This window comes from Neolamprologus brichardi, chromosome 14 (assembly GCF_056152115.1).
Source record: "Neolamprologus brichardi isolate AB-2024 chromosome 14, ASM5615211v1, whole genome shotgun sequence".
Lineage (NCBI taxonomy): Eukaryota > Metazoa > Chordata > Actinopteri > Cichliformes > Cichlidae > Neolamprologus > Neolamprologus brichardi.
The window spans coordinates 36,018,593-36,038,075 of NC_142117.1; the positions used below are offsets into that span (position 1 = coordinate 36,018,593).

The 19,483-nt window shown below is 41.0% G+C and overlaps 1 protein-coding gene across 6 annotated transcripts in view; it reads left to right on the forward strand.

Annotated features, from left to right (window-relative positions):
• The first annotated feature begins 2,353 nt into the window (after positions 1 to 2,353).
• Positions 2,354 to 19,483, forward strand: part of pak1 (p21 protein (Cdc42/Rac)-activated kinase 1) — a 74,736-nt gene continuing 57,606 nt past the window's right edge. For 4 of the 6 annotated variants that reach the window (XM_087851244.1, XM_087851240.1, XM_087851243.1 and 1 more), the window contains exons 1-2: positions 2,373 to 2,512; positions 18,908 to 18,963. The gene's annotated coding sequence lies outside the window, so the exon portion shown is untranslated. Of the gene's footprint in view, positions 2,513 to 18,907; positions 18,964 to 19,483 lie in introns of all 6 variants that reach the window. The other 2 variants (XM_087851246.1, XM_087851242.1) reach the window with 2 other exon arrangements.

The window sequence follows — 19,483 nt, forward strand, 5'->3', positions numbered from 1 at the left end:
GATAGTTTTGAAAGTACATTTTACAGTTTTATGGTTTGTTCTACAGTGATGTAATACACATCAGATAAGAAGAACTTTGAAAGCCTCACTTATATATTTCATCGTGTGTTTTGGTTTGTGGACCTGAATGCACAGAGTTTAGGCTTAAACTGTGTCACATCATAGCCACAACATATACACGTCCAGGTTTCCACGTCCAGGGGTAGTAGGGATGTCTCCACAGCCATCTTCATCTTCTTCTGGGAGACACAAAGGTGTTCCCAGGGCTGCTGAAAAACAAAGTGTCATGGGTCTCCTCCAGGTAGAAGACTGTCTGAAACACCTGAGCTATGAGGTCAGTCATGACCAAGCTCCTCACCATATTTTTAAAGCTGAGCCCAGACACCCACATTTTTCAGTGCCAGCTCCTCATGTTCCTTTGACTGGGAGTACTGTTGCTTCCTTGTAGTTTTAGACTCTATTTGGAATATCATGTAAACTATCTGTAGTGCATTTGTCTTATTTTATTTAAATCCATTAAAATCTCTTGTTTTACGCTCAGCTGTCAGTCCTCAGGAAACCATGAACCACCAAAGAAAATATCACCGTCAGAGTCAGAGTACTGCTAAAGTCATTAAAATTCAGCCTCTATTACTTGTGAATATCTGGACAAAATTTAAGCTTACACACACATAGACACACAATATGCAAAAAACATTTTGATGTGTGTGAAATTGTTTGTGTGTGTGGGAGGAAACGACTCAAACCACTGAAAGCAGCATGTCTACAGACATAAAGATAATAAAGAGATATTTTCTTATTTTCAGTTTTCTGTCAGTGTGACTTATTATCTTATTTTATGTTTTTCTAATCATTGTCCAAACAAATTGGGAAAATTAGGAATTATTTTATCATAAGACAGGCAGTAAATGTTTATTGTGAGAGTCGTGTATATAGTGAGTATGTCTGTGAAGGTTCTCAGTCATCCAGGTCTAGAAAACAGCCGTTTGCCCGTTTGAGTTTATGTGCGTTCCTCATTTCCACCGTGAGGCTTGAACAGCCTCTCTCCACTAGATGGCGCCATCCCATTCTTCTTTTCATGTAATTGTGGCTCATTTAACCTGACATGATATGTGATTGGATGGAACTGACATCAAATTTATTGTAAATTCTTTTTTCTTCTGTTTTTTCCCCATAAAGTAAAACCAGAAAAAGTGTTTCTCTACATGTTTAATTTGAGTTTACCAGAGGAGGAAAGATAAAATAATATAATTTTATCTTCAGATTCTTAAAACGGCTCAACAGCTTCTTAAATTTAGGCTTTTTTCTATCTCAGGTTTTAAATGAGAAGGAGCAGTTATAGACGTTCGTCCAGTTATTATAGACACAGCATATTTTTATAGAGCGTTACAACTTTTCTTAGGCTCCCCAATTTTGTACCCTGGACCCACTTAATGAGGCAACAGTACGTAGAATAACCTGTTTAATTATTTACTTTGAAAAAAATTGATTACAAAATTATATATTTTTAATCTAATTATGTCATACATGCAAATGAAAGTTCTGGAGATATAATCTATTTGTTATATTTATTGTTTCATAGGTTTCTTTTATTTTCCCCTCTTCATTAAGTTAATTTCCCAAGCATGTTCTTTGTTTACCATGTCGTTTACCCCAGTAAGTCTGTATCATCAAATAATTGATTTATTTGTTTTAACAGCTATTTTCTGTTAACTGTTTTCATTGTTAAAAGAAACATTAAAAACATTAAACTTACTTTTAATTTAATTTAATAATTAAAATGAGTCAGATGGTATTTTTTTATTTCAGATAACATAAGACATCTTAAATAGCTATGTAACATGTAACATGTAACAGTTAGCTAACTGTTACATGTTACATGTACAAATAATCTTAATAAAATAAAACATTTATCAAAATGATATGATAAAGTAAAAATCTTTCCGTTACTTGTGTTTAAATATGTTTCGTAGATAAAACGATTTGACTTGCATTTTTAGCTGACTGGCACAGACTGCTCCCATATCTGTGTCTTAATAATCAGGTCTTATTCATGGTTACATAAATTCCTTATTCTTTCTGCTTTCACGATCTACTGTCAGTGTCAAACATGAAAGCAACGCCGGGAGCCAGTACCCAACGAAAGGTAAAATTTCTCACTATTTTTTAGTGTTGTGAATGCACCACGGCGCGCTCTGAACCGGGGCGCTACGACCCGCCCTGGATTCTAGGGGACATCTGGCTCAGCCAATCGGAGGAGAGAGAGGCTGAACGGGGTCCAATGGCGCTGGAGGAGGCGGGCGTTTCTGTGCAGCAGCCTTCTCTGCGCCTCGCTAACAATAGGCTGGGTTCGGCAAGTTTACTGTTAAAAAAGCAGCCAGGAGGGAGACGGAGCACAGCAGGGCTGAGCCGACAGGGTAGCGGAGTTTTCCCACTACAGGAGACGTGGTGTCCCGGTGTCGGAAATTACCACGCAGGCACTGTGGGATTTACATTTACGACCGGACAAGTGGTGAGTGAACCTTTGGACTTTATCTCTGAATTAGCCCTGCATCTCCATTCTCAGTCGGGCATGGTGCGCTGGGAGCTCATTTGCGTGAGAATAGAAGGGGTTAATGATTACTGTAGGCTGGGAGCGCACTGTTATCTCCTTATTCTGTCCACTGCACCTCTATATTAACGCCCCGGAACCTGCAGGCACATAAAACCCGCACAAATATCAGAGCTTATAACAGTCTGAGGAGTGGGTGGTATGATTATTATTTTATTACACCGGCAGGGGCGTTTCCAGGGTTTTTTCCACGGGGTGGCACATGTGGAGACCAAGAGCAAGGCACACGGGGGACCACGGGAAATCAGAATATATCATCAGAAATAAATGCAGGAGACAAATCTGGCAGAAAACACAAAATATTTCACACTGATGTGCAGCAGTGAGTCCAAACACAGATGAAAAGTTTCTCTGAAGGTTGTTTAGTACGTAATAACTGATTTAGAAAGAAGTGATAGAAGTATTTCATTTTTACTTAAGTCAAAATTACACAGTTGGGCATTCAAGGACATGTACTAAAGTAGACATACACATTATGTGGAATCACATGTGTGGTGGGATCACAATTATTGACTTATTAATGTGTACATCCCTTTAATGTTGTAGCTGGAGATGATAGTAACTGAGTGCACCAGTGGAAAACATTAAGCACGGTATATGCTGTTAGATTGTTTCTTCTTCTTCTGTTATAATTTGTGCTGCCAAATTTTCATAGAACAAATGTTATGAAAATGTGCAGCATGATGCTTTTTTTTTGGGGGGGGGGCTTGATCTCAGGCATTCTTTAATCTACAAAAGTCATTTAAACTTTGGACTTCAGATGATTGAATCTCTGTTGATCACTGTATTGATATGTTCTATGGATTTTTAACGGTTGCATTTTTATGTTTTTTCCTTCACTGTGCAGGCACAGTGTGATCACATCACTGCTGTCAAACCTTAGATTTTTTTCCATAGCTTTACTTCTGCATGAACAAATTACACATAAAACAACAATAGCACAAGCAAGAGTGGGTACCAGACCAGTTTTACTACATATTTTTGTGCACTGCCTCCCTCTGACCACTGACCTCTATGCAGGTAGATGGGCCATCCCTGTTTACCTGCGGAGAATTTATGGCTCAGTGGATTGCAAATGTGGTCTCCGTGCTGAACCGTAAATTCCGCTTAAGGGAGCAGCCGAAAGGGAAAAAGGTTGTAGCTAGGGCATGATGGTGTATTTGGGTCATTGAAGGTTTAAAAATTCTTTTTAAAAAATAAAATAAAACATTAAGTGAGGCTATTAAATTCTGAGGGAAAAAAATCTCTAGATTAAAGTTGTAAATTCATGAGAAAAAACTATCAAATTTCCATCCATGGATTTTATTAACATGGTCGTTAGGGTGCTGGAGCCTGTCCCAGCTGTCATAGGGCTAAAGGCAAGGTACACCCACGATAGGTCTAACACAGAGACACAGACGATCACTCACGCTCGCATTCACATCCATGGAAGTTCAGAATCACCGGCTTACTGAACTTTCATGCGCAGAAAAGACTTACATTTATGAGAAGAAAAAACATGAAGGCTTATAAGAAATAACTATGAGGATGTCGCGTTTTGATGAAAATGAGCTTGTATGTTTGTAATGAGTTACTCATCCCAGTAGTTCAAATTTCTTTCCTACTGAACCTTGAAAAAAATAACAACACTGTTTTTATGAGTGCCTCTGCACCAGTTTCCTCCCAGTTCACCTATTATCAGCCTGTCTGTACTGGAGAACTGATGACAAAGAAATGAATGAATACAGGAAATTCTACTTTGTCATTTCTGTAATGCACATCAAAGAACAGAGTGACACATGCTGCTCTCTTCTCTCTGAAATGTCTTTTTCTGCTCTCGTTTGGGGAATCAAGAATATTTGGGGAAGATTATAGGCAAGTTTTCACAAGTTAATAGTGCTACCTAACTGTGCTTATGCATCAGCTGCTCTGCCTTTAATGAAGCGAAACATCCTTCTAGATTTCAGCATGTTCACTGTGTTCTGTTTGAAGCTCCTGTTTCTAGGTGGCTCAGCAGAAATCAGAGCACTACTCCTGTTTCTGGGGGGGGGGGGGGTTCTCTCGCCATTTATGATTTTGGAAGAGAGGATATGTGGCTCTTGGTTGCTGCATATTATTGATTAGAGGCGGACGAGGGTGCTGTAACTTTTATTTGACATTTGAGGCAACTTTGAATTAAAAGGATGGACAAACAACTTTCTGCCCTTCAGTGCTAAAGCTAAAGTTTCACCTCAGTGTTTTTGGATTTTTAAAAACTGTAGGTATCGTATTTAGCATGCACAAAACATGATATGTGCCGTTATGGATGCGTGGCACAAAAACAGTGACGTCACCACAGTCCCTTTGCCCAAGTCCCAGTTTTCCCAGCAGTTGCAACTAGTTACTTGTGGGAGGAACATTACTTTTTTAGTTAAAGTATCCATAAAAAGTAATTATTTTTCCTAAAAGTAATGCAGTACGTTGCTTAATTGCCCAGAATAAAACCAGTTTGTTACATTTATTTTCTTGTTACTTTGTAAAATGACCTGAAACACATTGTTACATAATTACCAGTTAATGACATAAACCATAAGCTACAGTCCCACACACCAACAATCCCTGTGCTGATGTCCTAACGAGAGTACACATCCGGTATTTATTTCAATGTTTACACAAAGCATCAAAACCAGCCCAAAGGCTCTTTAAAGTGGTCGTCATGGTGATTCTACTGTAGAAACATGGAGGCTGCAAGCCTGACTGCCCATCAGTCTGTTACCTGTCTGGCTGCTGGGATGGAGACGCTGACAAGTTCTACTTCGCTCCACCATTTAACTCCTCCCACACACAAACTGAAATCAGCTGATTGTAGCGCAGGATGAAAGAAGTGTGCTTGTTTGATGTTCCCACCCAGCATGACATAAATGCAATTGTAATGTAATTACTGGATTTAGTACATTTGTGATTCTCTGAGCTCCTGGACTGATGTATCATTGAAGTGATCGTAAACGAATGTCATGCTGTCTCATTTCATAGCAAACGCCTCCTTCTTGACGGAAAAAACGGTTGTTTAGGGAGCCAGGTGTTGTGCCTCTTAGTCATAAAAAGGTGAGAAATTTTATGACTTTGTGATGTCCTAATTTGTCTCTGTGACCATCGACACAAATGTCACGTAGCTGAGCTTGGTGTTAGTTGATGTTAGCGGGGTTGTCACTTTGCTCTCTCTGGTTTCCTTGTGTGAAGAAAAGGTGAGGCCGATAACTGAGCCGGAGAGCTAAATACGAGTCAGCGTAGATCGAGTGTAGTGGTGTGAAAGTGCTCCTCTACCAGTGGAAGAAAGCTGTGATGAACACGACATTGTTGTTGAAGGGGTGATGGCAAGGCAGTGGTTGCTATGGAAATTAGGGGTGTGTCTGAAATGTTTTAATGGCCCCATGTGAAGCAGGAGGCCACCCGGTTGTGGCTTTGACACCTCGACAGCCTGACGGGAGCGAGGAAAGCTGGGTGGACTTAATGACCCATTTGGCTCCTGTGGCTTTGGGCTCGGCCTCTTCAGGAGATTGAGGGCCGTATGTGTGTTTGTGTTTGTGTGTGTGTGTGTCTTTTGGCTCTGTCTCACCTGTCATTGAAGTTATTTTTAACCCCAGAGATGGTTTGTTTGACTCTGAGTGAATTAGACTTGTTGACCTACAATGCAAGTCTCTTATTCTACCAGAAACAAACCACACAGAAAGGTTTTAAAAAATAATTATCTGAGTCTTACGACCAAACTTTTCATCTGATGTAAAATGTATAGAAATTATACATATACCAACAGGACAGCGTACATCACTGTCACAACAGCATTTGTTTTCATTCAAAGGCTTTATGGCTTTTCTTATAATACCTGGTGGGCCGGTCTCTAGTCAAAATGCCTGGGCCTATTTTTTGTTCCAGTCCAGCCCTGTATGTAATATCTCCAGGCTGCCCTGAATCTAGCCCTGGGTCCTCCTCCCAGTTAGACATGCCAAAAACGCCTGACCTAAGAAGTATCGAGGAGGCAAAGACTGAACTCTTCACTCTCTCTAATGGAGAGCCCAGCCACGTTTTTAGTTGCTAGCCATAGCTCGTAACCATCGGACCATCCATTCACTCTCTTCCGCTTATCCAATTCATGCTCCAGCTATCCCAGCTGTCTTAGAGCGAGAGGCAGGGTACACCCTGGACAGGTCATCAGTCTGTCACAGGGCTAACACACAGGCTCCGTCCACACTAGCCCGGATAGATTTGAAAACGGCGTTTTCGTCTGAAAACGCTCCGAGTCCACACTAGTGTTTTCAGTTGTTTTCACAGAGTTGTGCGTCCACATTGAAACGGCCGAAAACGCTTACGTTCCAGTTCTGTGCAAGTGTGAAACGCAAGGAGATTCGGCCGGCCTCATTTCTGTCTGTCGCTTATTTACTTTCCGGCTCTTTGAAACGTCGCGGCAAAATGTCGAGGAAAAGCACCGAGTTTTTTAAATGGGCTAACAGTGAGGTGGAGTTGTTGCTGCGAGTAACACAGAAGTACAAAGTTGCAAAAGCGAGTGAGAATTAAAGAATTTGAAGAAAAGCTATCTGGAGCATGTACAGACGGATATGAATCTTTAATAGGGCTGTCAAAACTGAGAGCAAACAAAACAACTGCGGTATAATGCCCTCCGCTATCTTGGCTTAATTGGTCACATGACTGCATCACATGACTAAAACGTGTCATCGTTTTCGAAAAGTCTCCGCGTTCGCTGTCCACATTGCGACACGAAAACTGCGTTTTAAAATGTAAGTGTTTTGGAGAGCATTTTCAAAACGCTGTGTTTTCCTAGACCCAAAACGCCGTCTCAGTGTGGACGAGAGGCCAAAATGGAGAGAAAACGATGCGTTTTCAAACGAAAACATATTAGTGTGGACATGGCCACATACACAGACAACTCGCTGTCACATTCACACCTGTGGGCAATTTAGAATCACCGGTTAACTAGAGCTGGGCGATAGAACGATAACGATATGTATTGCGAAATAACTTTTTCTCAATAGAAAAGTTAAACTATTGCGATAGGCCTCATCTCGCTTGTCCTCTTAAAAAAAAAAAAAAAAAAAAAGAACAGCCAATCCAAATTCAATAGTGCAGAGCCGAACCAATCACGGCTGCAGTGTCACGTCACGTGACTTGTTACGTACAGCACAAGTGCCAAGCCGCACATGTGTATTTGTTTTGGGAAGCAGCCAGCCGCCGTGCCGCCCGGGTAATGGAGGAAATGAGTGTGCCGACTAGAGAAAAATCAACCGAGAGCGTGACTGAAGGTTACCGAAGAGAAAACAGATGATGGTTCCAATGCCGGAGAGATTGTCGAACGGAAGAGCCACAGAAGTTCCGTAGTGTGAAGGTATTTCGGCTATTTCAAGTCAAACAGAGTAGCGCTCACTGTAAATTGTGCCGAAAGCAAGTCTGGAAATACAATAAACCAGTGCTCAATCTCTGACTGGAAGCGCTAATTTGTCATTCGGCTTTTGTCAGACTAAAGTAACTGTTACAACTGTTTGAAAAGCTAAGCTATACAACAAGGAGAGATTGAGAATTTCCTTTTAGTTCTCAGTTTATTTGATATTGACAAAAGTTAGTCAATTTTGTCTGTTCTTATGTAAAACAAACTAAGATTTATTTTTAGAATTAATATTTTGTTTCTAAGTGGAATTGACAATTTAGTCTGTTTTGTTTGTTCTGTTTTGAAACTTAAACGCTTTAGCGGCTGCCTTTTGTGTAGTTTGCAATATTTGCCTTTATTTATCTGAAAAAGTCTCATGTTCCTTAAGTACATCTACCCTGTTGAACTTATTGTGGGAAATAAATATTTAAATCAAAACAAGCTGCTGATTATTTCACATTTAACTTGTGAGCAACGGCACATTTAAATCTTACAAATATAGTTATTTGGCTTATATCGTGATATATATCGTTATCGCCTGAAATGAAAAAAACATATCGTGATATGAAAAAATCTCATATCACCCAGCTCTACAGTTAACCCAAACCCACTAAGGTAAAGGTAAGAAGTTCAAGTTCAGACTCTATTGACAATAACTGTCATTTTACTTCCAGCCGTCTGGTTGGTTAGTTTGTGTTGTAATTTGTTGTTTTGGATCCAGACTAACATGTTATTGTGAGATAAACTGGAAATAAACTCATTCACAAAGAAGACCTACAACTTTAATTTTATGTGGGATGTTTTAAAACATGGATGGATCACCCAGCCCCGGCTGCTGGATGGACAAAAACAGGCTACCTTTGACCCGGTTTCTGGTTGTGTGATTGTGAAACAGTGAATAAGTGTTAATCTCCATCTTTACTGTCAGATTTGTGCAGACTCAGCAGTGTTGCTAGCATTACCTGGCTGGTGTGATGAATAGAAAAGCCTGGGAGGAGATAGAGCACGATTTAAATGACTTCTGAGCTATTGATGGAACATAATTAGCTGCAGATATGAATTCAGGCAGATTTTCTACAATCAGCACTGAAGTTAATTACTTGTTAACTTGCATACAGTATTTTTCTGAGACACTAACTCACAAACTGTACCAGCATAAATAGTAATACTGGCTGTGGAGCACCAGAAGCCTGCCAGCAGCTGAATAATGGATAGCCTGTCTGCCTGGAAGGCTGCTGGAGCTGCTGAGCACGCCGTCTAGACGAACCCCGACAGCACGCTCCTTTTCTCTCCACGTAACAGGCTGACTGGCTGAATCCAGATGAAAGCTGTGAGCCTCGCTCAATTCTTTTTTTTCTTAAGTATTTTATCCACTTTGTTGATGTGGAGGCAGATGAAAGGAAGGGTGATGGTGCACCTCTAAGCCGTTAATAGTATGGTTCAGGATCAAAAGATGGCTTTAATATTGTGGATGTAATTATAATGTTGAAATATTCCACTGCTTCAGATCAGTTTCATTAAACCTGGAGTCGCCACACGGCCTGATCAGAGCCCTCACCCCAGGAGAGGCAGAAGCTGTCGCAGGTGGAGCCATTCAGGAGCAACATCAGTGATTTCATTTATTTGCTGTCAGCACTGAGTTTCCTGCACTAAGACAGAGACCTGCTGTTTTAAGCTGACCCTGTTTTTGAAGACAGCTCAGGAGCAACCTGCTGCTCTAACATAATACAGCATGTTAGCACGTGCTGTCACATGACCACTTCTTTATGTGTCCTTGAAGACCATAAGCTCTTTGGCACTTGTGTTCAGAAGTAGTGTTTCACATCACAAGTGCTTCTTTATCTGAACCACAGCTTAAAACCCCAAATATCCCTCCTGTCCTTATCAGTCCCTCAGGCTTCTGGATCCAAATCGTAGACCGTTTACCCGTCGGTCAGACTGTGCTTGATACTTTTCTCGCAAGAGAGCTTCACAGCAAGATGATAACAACATGTAATAATAAGTCATTTGAAATACATCAAAAAGACAAAACATCAAAGAAATAAAGTCAAATTTAAAATGGTTTATACATAAAATAATAAACACTGTAAAAAGACAATAAAATGTAAAAAAAAAACTGTGAAAATGAAATGACATGACCATGGAATGACCATGTAAAACAGTTATTTTATTTTAGCTGGTCTTTTAAATAAAGGCTTTTTTGTGGTACTAAAGATTAACAGATAAAATCATTATAATAATTTAATACAACATCATTCACAGTTTTCTGTCTGAAACAGACAACAAACAGACGTAACACGAAAATACCACGAAGGACTTCTGCAAGTGAAGATACAGTCAAGGCCGAATCACCACTTCTTTAGAGCTCGTGTCCTATGTTTGTGTGTGTGTGTGTGTGCGTGTAATCATGTGTGTGTCCAGGGACCATATGGTGGAGGAACCACCCACTCATTGTGACCAACCACACCTTGCAGCAACACACTGAGTGAGAGAGACAAAAGAACCATAAACAGATAGAAGAGCAACACAGAGACTCCGTGTGTGTGTGTGTGTGTGTGTGTGTGTGTGTGTGTGTCCATACGTGTGTGTGAATAGTTCCCTGTTGAGGTATTGCATTCACACCCTGTAGCCTTACACCCCCCAGGAGAGACCACGGTGTGACTGTGGATTACATCGTCATGTGATCACATGTGTTTTGTTGGATTGCTAGGAGATGAATGCGATGGTTGTTTGTGACGTGCCTGAGAGGTGACCTCGGCTGAGAGGGCTGTGCAGCACGTCTGCACAAGTTCATATAAACTTCAGGCTCAGTTCACACTTATAGCTGAATAAAGGTGTTACACCTGCAGGGGTCCATAAGTCCACAGTCAAAGCATGTCCAAGAACTTTTAATAATAAAAATAATTTAGTCAAAGAAAATGATTTGACCTCATCTCTTAAAACTAATATTAATAAATTAATCTAAAGACACCAAGACCAAAGACACAGATGTGACATCATGGTCGTGTCCAAATTCATGGGCTGCATCCTCCTGAGGCTGCATTTGTAGACCGATTACGTCACAGCGACGCGCCGAAGGCTGTCCAAATTTGTAGACTCCTCCGAATGCAGCCGACAAATGTGTCCCCCTTTTCCCCGAATTTGAAGGACGGGTCGGGTGTGTCCTTCGTGGCCTATCATATCCCAGAATTCATAGTGCGGCCCAGCCAAACTCCAGTTTCCAACAATGGCGGCTCGACTTTCGCTGCTCGGGTTAAACGTAATATATAAGTCACTTAGACAACCTAAAAATGTTAGTGTTGGGCTTTTTTCAGTGTTTTGTTTGTTCGTGAGTAAATCGGTTTGGCTGAGATTAAAGTTATTTGATTAGATAAAATAAAACTTTATTAATCCCCCAGGTGGGTTCCTCCTTGATTTTTACACAGCTGACTAAACGTCAAACAGAAAACTGATTAAACAGAAGTATGAGACAGTCGAGAATTTACGCCAGTGTCCTGTTATATTTTAGATAGCAAGGAGCTGACGGCTGAGTTTATTAAACTCCACCGAGACAGCGGTGACGCTAATCAGAAGGCTAGACCGTCCAATTTCACGGCCGTTTACTTCCGGCCTACCTGACCTTCTGAGGACCCGGCCCACGTAGACCGCGAAGGCCGGGTCCTCAGGAGGATGCAGCCCATGAATTTGGACACGACCCATGTCTCCTGATCCATGTGCTGATCTGTTTTATGATGTTCTCTGTTAGCGGGAGGCTAACGTAGCATGGAGGAGAGTAACGCTACAGCAGGTTGGAGGTTTTACACCAACAGCTTTTCTTTGTATGTTTCCAGTATTTTCTTTACTTAAAATTATTAAAAGCTCAAAACGACTGACAGTCAGTTTCCTTGATGTTTTATCACAGGTTCTGCCAACTTTTTGGGTTTACCGCGTCCTTAACGTGCGATAAAATTGAACAAATATTATTAAACTCGCTCTCCACGTTTTATTGTTTAGTTTGACGCAGTAGGCAGCTGGAAGATAAAACACTGAGCTCGGAGAAGTGTTTTCTGACATTTTATAGACGGAATAATCTGCAATCTGCAATCGGTACTGGAAATGTTCGCCCGTTGCAGCACGGTGGATGTTTGCAGACGTCGGTCAGCCTCTGCAGAGACTTTAACAGCAAACTGTTTCTGAGTTGGAAGCAGGGGGAGTTCCAATCATGAAATCGTCCTGATATTTCTAAATGCCGTCATCATGATATTATTCCTGCAGATACCACCCAGACAAAACTTCCAAATACACAAAGTCCTCTCCCACCATCTCTTTCCTTCTCCCATACTCTTCATATCTTCTTCAGCTTTTTTATCTTTTATTTATCTCCTCTCCATCTTCATTTTTTCTCCTTCTTCACGCTTTTCTCTGTACACCATGTCCTCGTGTATTCCTTTCGTCCTCTTCGCCCTCTTTTCCCTCGTTCTCTCCTCTCCTTCAGTCTATCTGAAGTAACCAGTGAAGCAACTATAATGTTATTAGCTATAAATACCCCTCCATCTCTCCTCCTGTCAAATAGAGGAAGTTTCTTTCTTGCTCTCATCCTGTAGTTATATCTTTGCTATTTTGGCCTGAGGGATGTTCTCCTTGTTTTCACATTTAAAGCACAATAAGAGCTTATTTCAAATGAGAGCAGGAGAAGTTTCATCTTTAATTTCTACAGAGAACATCATGTAAGGATACGTGAACTTTTAAACCTCTGTGGCTCTACCCTCACATAGATCCACGAGCTGTGGGTAGTGACCGGAAAAAAGTGGTGGATGTGAGCTTCTTGTTAAGAGTGTCTGGGCTCAGAGATACGGTGAGGAGCTCAGTTATTCGAGCTGCTGCTCCTCCACGTTCAGACAAGGCAGCTCAGTTGGTTCAGGGATCTCATTGGGGATGTCTCCTGGGAGATATGAGGGGTTCCCGATCCACCTAAGAGACAAAATCTCTCCAGTGTGTCCTGAGTCTGCTCCGGGGTCTCCTATAGCTCCCCACCTGAGTGTCTGAAACAAGCCACCGTTCAGAGGACGCTCCACAGCTTGCACTCATGTTCTTAGTGTTTCCGTCATACCCACAGCTCAGCCAGCAGTCCCACAGCTTCACTTTCACGCTCAGTACATTAGCTACATCTTTATAACAAGTGGGTTTTTCTACCAACGAGCAACTGAAATGCTAAAAACCTCGACCGCACAAAGCATGATTGGCTCATATGCTCATGGCAGCAATTGGCACTTTGAGTACAGGAGACATTTTTTTTCCAGAATATTATTCAATATTCTTGGGAGAATATCACTTATTAGCTGTAAGTATGAAATTAAGAAAGCTCCCCGTGCTGCCTGCGGTCAGGGAGGCTGTTTTTATGCTTTATCTGTGCCTGTTACTGAGTCTTATTTACTCTCTGTCCTGGTTTATTTCTTCTTATCGCTCTCAGGCCAAGAGCCAGCTCACTCATTTTCTCTCCCTCTCACCCATCTTGTCCCTTCCTCAGGGGGACGTTTCAAACTGAGTTCTCACCTCAGTTTCAACAGAAAGGCAGGAACAACACCCTCTTCTCTCGCCAACACACTCTACAAATTTTAAATATGGCCAGTCAAGTGTGTCAGCTTGCCCTCCACATGCACCCTATCTCTTTCTCTCCAGCCTGTTTTCTTTCCCACATACACAGAAGGCTTCCTTTGGTGAGGCACAAGATTTAGGAAATAGTGAGACGTGTCTGTCACTCCCAGCTTATCACAAGTGGGCTCTTAAATTTCCTGGGTAGAGCTGTAAATTTCAGTGCTGTCATTAGATTTTCACGCCAATTTCTAGGATTTTTCTTGGTGATTAATTTGCCATTGGGAGTGAAAAAGCACATGTGTTATGAAGGCAAAGCATTCACTTTACCTTCCTAACAGCAGTCTGTGCTTATTTCAGTTACTCTCTGACAATTTTATAAACAAAAGGCATTACACAGGGGTCAGTACCCTGTCCTATTCACCGTGCACGTGACCTGGGACCACTGAGACCTGTGCATTGCTATGCTGAAGACACAGTTTTATACTTAGAAGTGCACTAACTCAGAATCTACAGGTACAGGTTAGACTTAAGTGTTTATTAAATCCTGATAAGACTAGAGGTGGGAATCACCATACATCCCACAATACGATATTATCACAATACTTAATGCACGATACAATATTATTGCAATTTTTTAAAATATTTTGCGATATTCAGATTCTGTACATAAAGGTAAACTTTATCAATATTCATTTTCTCTAATATCAAAGTCTCACACTCAGTCTTTCTCTCATTTCAGTTTGATTGTTGACAAACTGAACGGTTTGTATTACAGTCTAGTCCAACTTAACTGAATCAACCATCTGGTACAATTATAGCTATTCTGAACTATGCAGTTTATGAAAACTATGCAGCCCCTTCAGCAACTGAAGAATTTGAAAGTAAATTAAAACAAAATATAATTTTACATTAAATAAAAAAGTTTTAAACTTAATTAAAATAAAACATGTCTTAAATTAAAATAAGTAAACTGTCATGTTTATTGCTGCCAAAAAAAAGTTAAACACATTTGGACAGTGAAGGAATGTCAGGATTCTTGCTCAGAAAAAGGATCAACATGCTCTGAAGTCAGAGCACAAAAACCTTTTTTGTAACAAAATATCGATTTCTGCTGTTCCTGTATCGATACATTATTAGCAAACAAAATATCACGATACTACACAGTATCGATTTTTTTCCCCCACCCCTAGATAAGACTAAGCACAGGCTCTTCAACAGATGCTAAATGAAAAGTTCAAAGTATATGCTGTTAAAGCAGCAATTACAGTGACAGTTAAATGCCTTGATATCTGAAGCTGAACATTTTTGTTTTTTAATGAGCAGCACTTCTGTTTTAGTTTATAAAGATCTGGTTTTTACCAGTAATGATCACGTCACTGTCTTGCTTTCACAAAGCCGTTCTTATTTGAGTACCACATTCAGAAGTAGGGCTGCCACAAATGATTTTTTTGATAGTCGACTAGTCACCGATTATTTTTGCGATTAGTCGACTAATCAGATCATCATCCATTGGACGTAAAACGTACAGCTTATAGCACCAGCATCCATCTGCTCTTATATAACGATCATTAGCTTACAGCTTGAAGTGTTTACGGTATGTGCTAACTAAAACATAAAGACAATCTCAGCCAAACTGATTTACTCAGGAACAAATAAAATACTGAAAAAAGCCAAATTAACATTTTTAAGTTATCTAAGTGGCTTATGTATCACGTTTAACCTGAGTAGCGAAAGGCTGCGGGGATCTGAAAATGATGTGCCGGGAGTCCGATGTTCTTGCCGTCTCTAGTGAGCCTTGAACTCCCGGTCAGCTCATCTCTGAAAACGTTGGAGCACTTTTACAAATATGTGATGTCTTGATAAATCAAGCACATATTTGAAGTTTACACAGCTATGCTCTCGACTGAAAATATCTTAAAAGTTTATTTTGTGACCCAGAAAGAGTAATATTAAAACTAAGTAGCTTCCGCCATTGTTGGAAACTGGAATTGGCTGGGCTGCGCTATGAATTCTGGGATAGGTTGGGCCACGAAGGATACACCCGACCCGTCCTTCAAATCTGGGGAAAAGGTGGACACATTGTTGGCCGCGTTTGTTGGAGTCCTCGAATTTGGACACAACTACGATACCGGACACAGCTTCTTCTTCTTCGGGGTTTAACGGCAGCTGGCATCCTTGTACATGCAGTGCTGCCATCTTCTGTTTCAGTCCGTTATTACACTCTCAAATCCTACTATTTATTCCTGCGTCTTTCAGGATCTTGCAAAGCTTCAAACGACACGTCAACTATTAATTTAGTCGTCGACGATTTTGATAGTCGACGTAATCGTGGCAGCCCTATTCAGAAGCATGCATTACCTTTGTGTTTCTTTTATAATAAAGATGTGGGAAAAACTGCCCATTAGGTGGTAAATTCTGAGGTTAGACATGAATATTAACCTAGAACGATTTAAAGTTTCTTTGGGTGAATGAATGCTGTTTTTATGGCTTTTATTACAGTCAGCTAAAGTAACATATTTTAGTAAACTGAAGAAGGAAAAAAGCTGGACTAAAAAAAGTGAATTATTCCTGCATGACTGCCTTCACAAAGTGTTTTTGTATTGTAATGTCTATCGTCGTTTTCTGACAAATAATCCCCGTATAATAAGAATTAAAAAGACTTAAACTAAACTAAAGATAAAGAAATAAATCGAACCCTGGTGAAGCTAGCCTGAAGTTCTGACATATTTTCCTGTGAGCATCTCCATTAGCTGTCTGTCAGCACATGTCATCATGCTCAGCGGGAATAATTAGGCGCCACCAAACAGAACTACTCTCACATTTTTCTGCCAAACACGTTTCATGCACGAGTCATCTGACTCGTATGTGTTTGTTTCATCTGACGGACGCGGACAGACGGTCAGAAGTTTAGAGAGCAACTTGTGGATTTTCAGGCTGAGCTTCGTGTTGTTGTTGCTTCAGCCGTGAATGAACAGCAAAAGTTAATTTATCGGGCTAACCTCAGAGGTATTGAACAGAAATTCCCCCACAAATAGTGACATAGTGCCCGCAGGACGACAGTTTAACTGAAAAATTATATAGGGGCATGAGAGATGAGAGCTTTGCTCTTACCTAGGAACATAACGAGAACAACAACCGTTTGAGTCCAGTCTTCTATTTCAAAGAGACGTGTCACAGACGAGTTGGGCTCATCAGCTGATTCGGGTTGTAACGTGTTGGGATTCTGCATTTATAAATGACATTTATGGCAGTTTGTAAACCTGTGATTACAGCCGGTCTGAGTCAGGCTGTGAGTGTTGGGAGACAGCTCGCCTCCTGCCGAGTCACCTGTGCAGTCACCTTGCGCTTGATACTGGAGGTAGCTGGTCACTGCAACTACTTGTGGTCAGTCTCTGAAAGCAGAAAATATTCAGTGCAATCACTGGGCAGCCAATGATTTGCTGCCATCCAATTTTTTGGTCTAATATGTTCATTTGGAACATCAACCTGTGATCCAGGTTACAAATATACAATCTAGGATGCTGAGTCTGTGGATGAATCCTCCCTGAATACACCAATCAGAGGATGTACTGGGATACACTGGACACCGATGTGCTATAGTGTGATTAGAGAAAATGAAAATGGTCTATATAAACAAACCTGATGAGTGGCTTTCAGTCAGCTCTTTCCTGCTTTTATATTACTGCTGCTCAAATTCACACCAGGCCACTGCATGTCCTCTGTTTGATATCCCTCCAGCTCTCTGGTCAGTCACCTGGTTTGAACCTGCTGCTATAAGTGAGCCCAGATAAAACCATCGGACAATAAGCTGCATGTTAGTGTGAGGAAACTCCAGCTCAACGTGTACCTGTAGCTTAGTGAGGGGATGTATGTGCATGATTAGCAACAGCTTACGCCGTCCAGGTGGCACAGCCACGTATGCAGGTGGCTGCATGTTGCATTAATCAGAGATTAGAAACAGCTCAATAAACTGTAATCTAGAGCTGCATGGGTGTGACCGTCTGACTGCTGCCATTCCATTACACTGTGTGTGTGTGTGTGTGTGTGTGTGTGTGTGTGTGTGTGTGTGTGTGTGTGTGTGTGTGTGTGTGTGTGTTTTCTCACAGTAAGGTGTGAATGTGTGAACAGCTGCAGGGCTGACCTCCTTTTGTTTGTCCTTCCTGCGTGCACACAAATGGCGTCCTGTTCTCTAAAAGCCTGCACTGTGTGTTTGTGTGATGCCATGTGGACTCCATCTGCTGAAAGATGGAGTAAAAGGAAAGAGAAGCACCTGTCCACACCTGTGCATGGTTTATGTCAACTTAGTGCAAGCCCAGTGGACGTTCTGACCCACGTTAACCCCTGGCATGGGGCGATGACACGTCTGAAGGGGGGTTAAAGTTTGGCAGGTGTAGCGGTGCAGCATGGGGGGAAAATTACTAGAAATAAATCACATTATCCTTTTTTATCTTCCGGCTGCGATCAGCTGACCTGTGCTGCCAACTGGATTCAGTGTTTCATGAGATATCGGCTGATTTCCAACCTTAGACACTATAAAGCCAGAATTAAAGGAAGAATGCAGTGAATCTAATGAGCAGCGTCCAGTATAACCTGATGTCTGCTATCTTTGATGTATCCCAGTAACAGTCAGCTAGATTTAATCAGGGCATCACTGTAAACTCTGCCACAGTCCTGCAAAGTCTGAACTGAGGGGCTGAGCCAAGGCCCAGAATAAGATACAAGAAATCTTCTCAAATGGAGTCCCAAGAATACAAATATGGAGCAGGAAATGAGCACAAACAATTAGACGCATACTCGTCTGAAATATTCCCACATTTAAGGTCTGAAGGCTTTTCTGGTGTAAAGTGAAAGGGCTGAAAACACAGTTAATATTGAACTACATCGTTACACTTCTTCATAAACTCAAGGTTCCTCAGCTTTTCAACAGATTGATCATCATTTCCCACAAACTGCTGAAAATCTTTTACTCTAATTTCGCCTCGTTTCACGTCATTCATGTTCCTCGGTGGCATTAAAGTGCTGCGCAGTCATTTCCTTCTCTTTCCGCTCTGTTGACTTCAGGACTGAATGAGATTGAATTTAGCGTCATAAAACACTAATAAGCCAGAAGTACTGCCACTGCTGGCCTGCTCACCTTTTGCACCCTGATGATGAGCTCTGTCAAAGTCTGACAGCGTTGTTAATAAGAGGATTATGAGCTGTGTGGCGGTCATTGACAGATTTAACTCTGCCTTTTGAGCAGGTGGGATGAGTGATAAGTTTTGGCTAATTTAAAAGGACGACATGTGACGGCCAGCGTTAACGGCGCTCTCTCTGTTTGTTTGCAGGCTGCAGGAGTCTCTGCCTTTCTGTGACAGGAGCGAGCCACACATCACGTTAACAGGTAAGCGTGGCTGGTTTGAACTCTGCTGGTAGGATTTTATTGATGCCAGTGTGATTATCAGTTCTCCTCATAGATATTAGTAATTCCTGGTTGATTTTAAGCGGGGATTGGATGGATTTCCACCCCTTTAATGCTTCACAACAGGATGGATTTACTAGGGGTGCAGCGATACACAAAATTCACGGTTCGGTTCGATACTTTGGTGTCACAGTTCGATATTTTTTTGATGCAAAAAAAAATGTTCATGCCTTAATTAGTTAATTTGTCATTTATTAAAATTATAAATATATATTTTAACTCAAAAGTAGTTTTTAAATTTAATGTTGCTGAAACAACAAAGTAATAAAAAAATAAATCTATCTGATGGAGAAATCACTCATCTTTGGAAAATAGAGTTTATTACAGAGAAATGTCTCTTTCCAAAATAAAAACTATACTATACGCTTCTTCTGGGCTATATTCTCAGCAGCATATTAAACATATCAGGTCCCCATAAGGAGAATCATGTGCTAACGGCTGT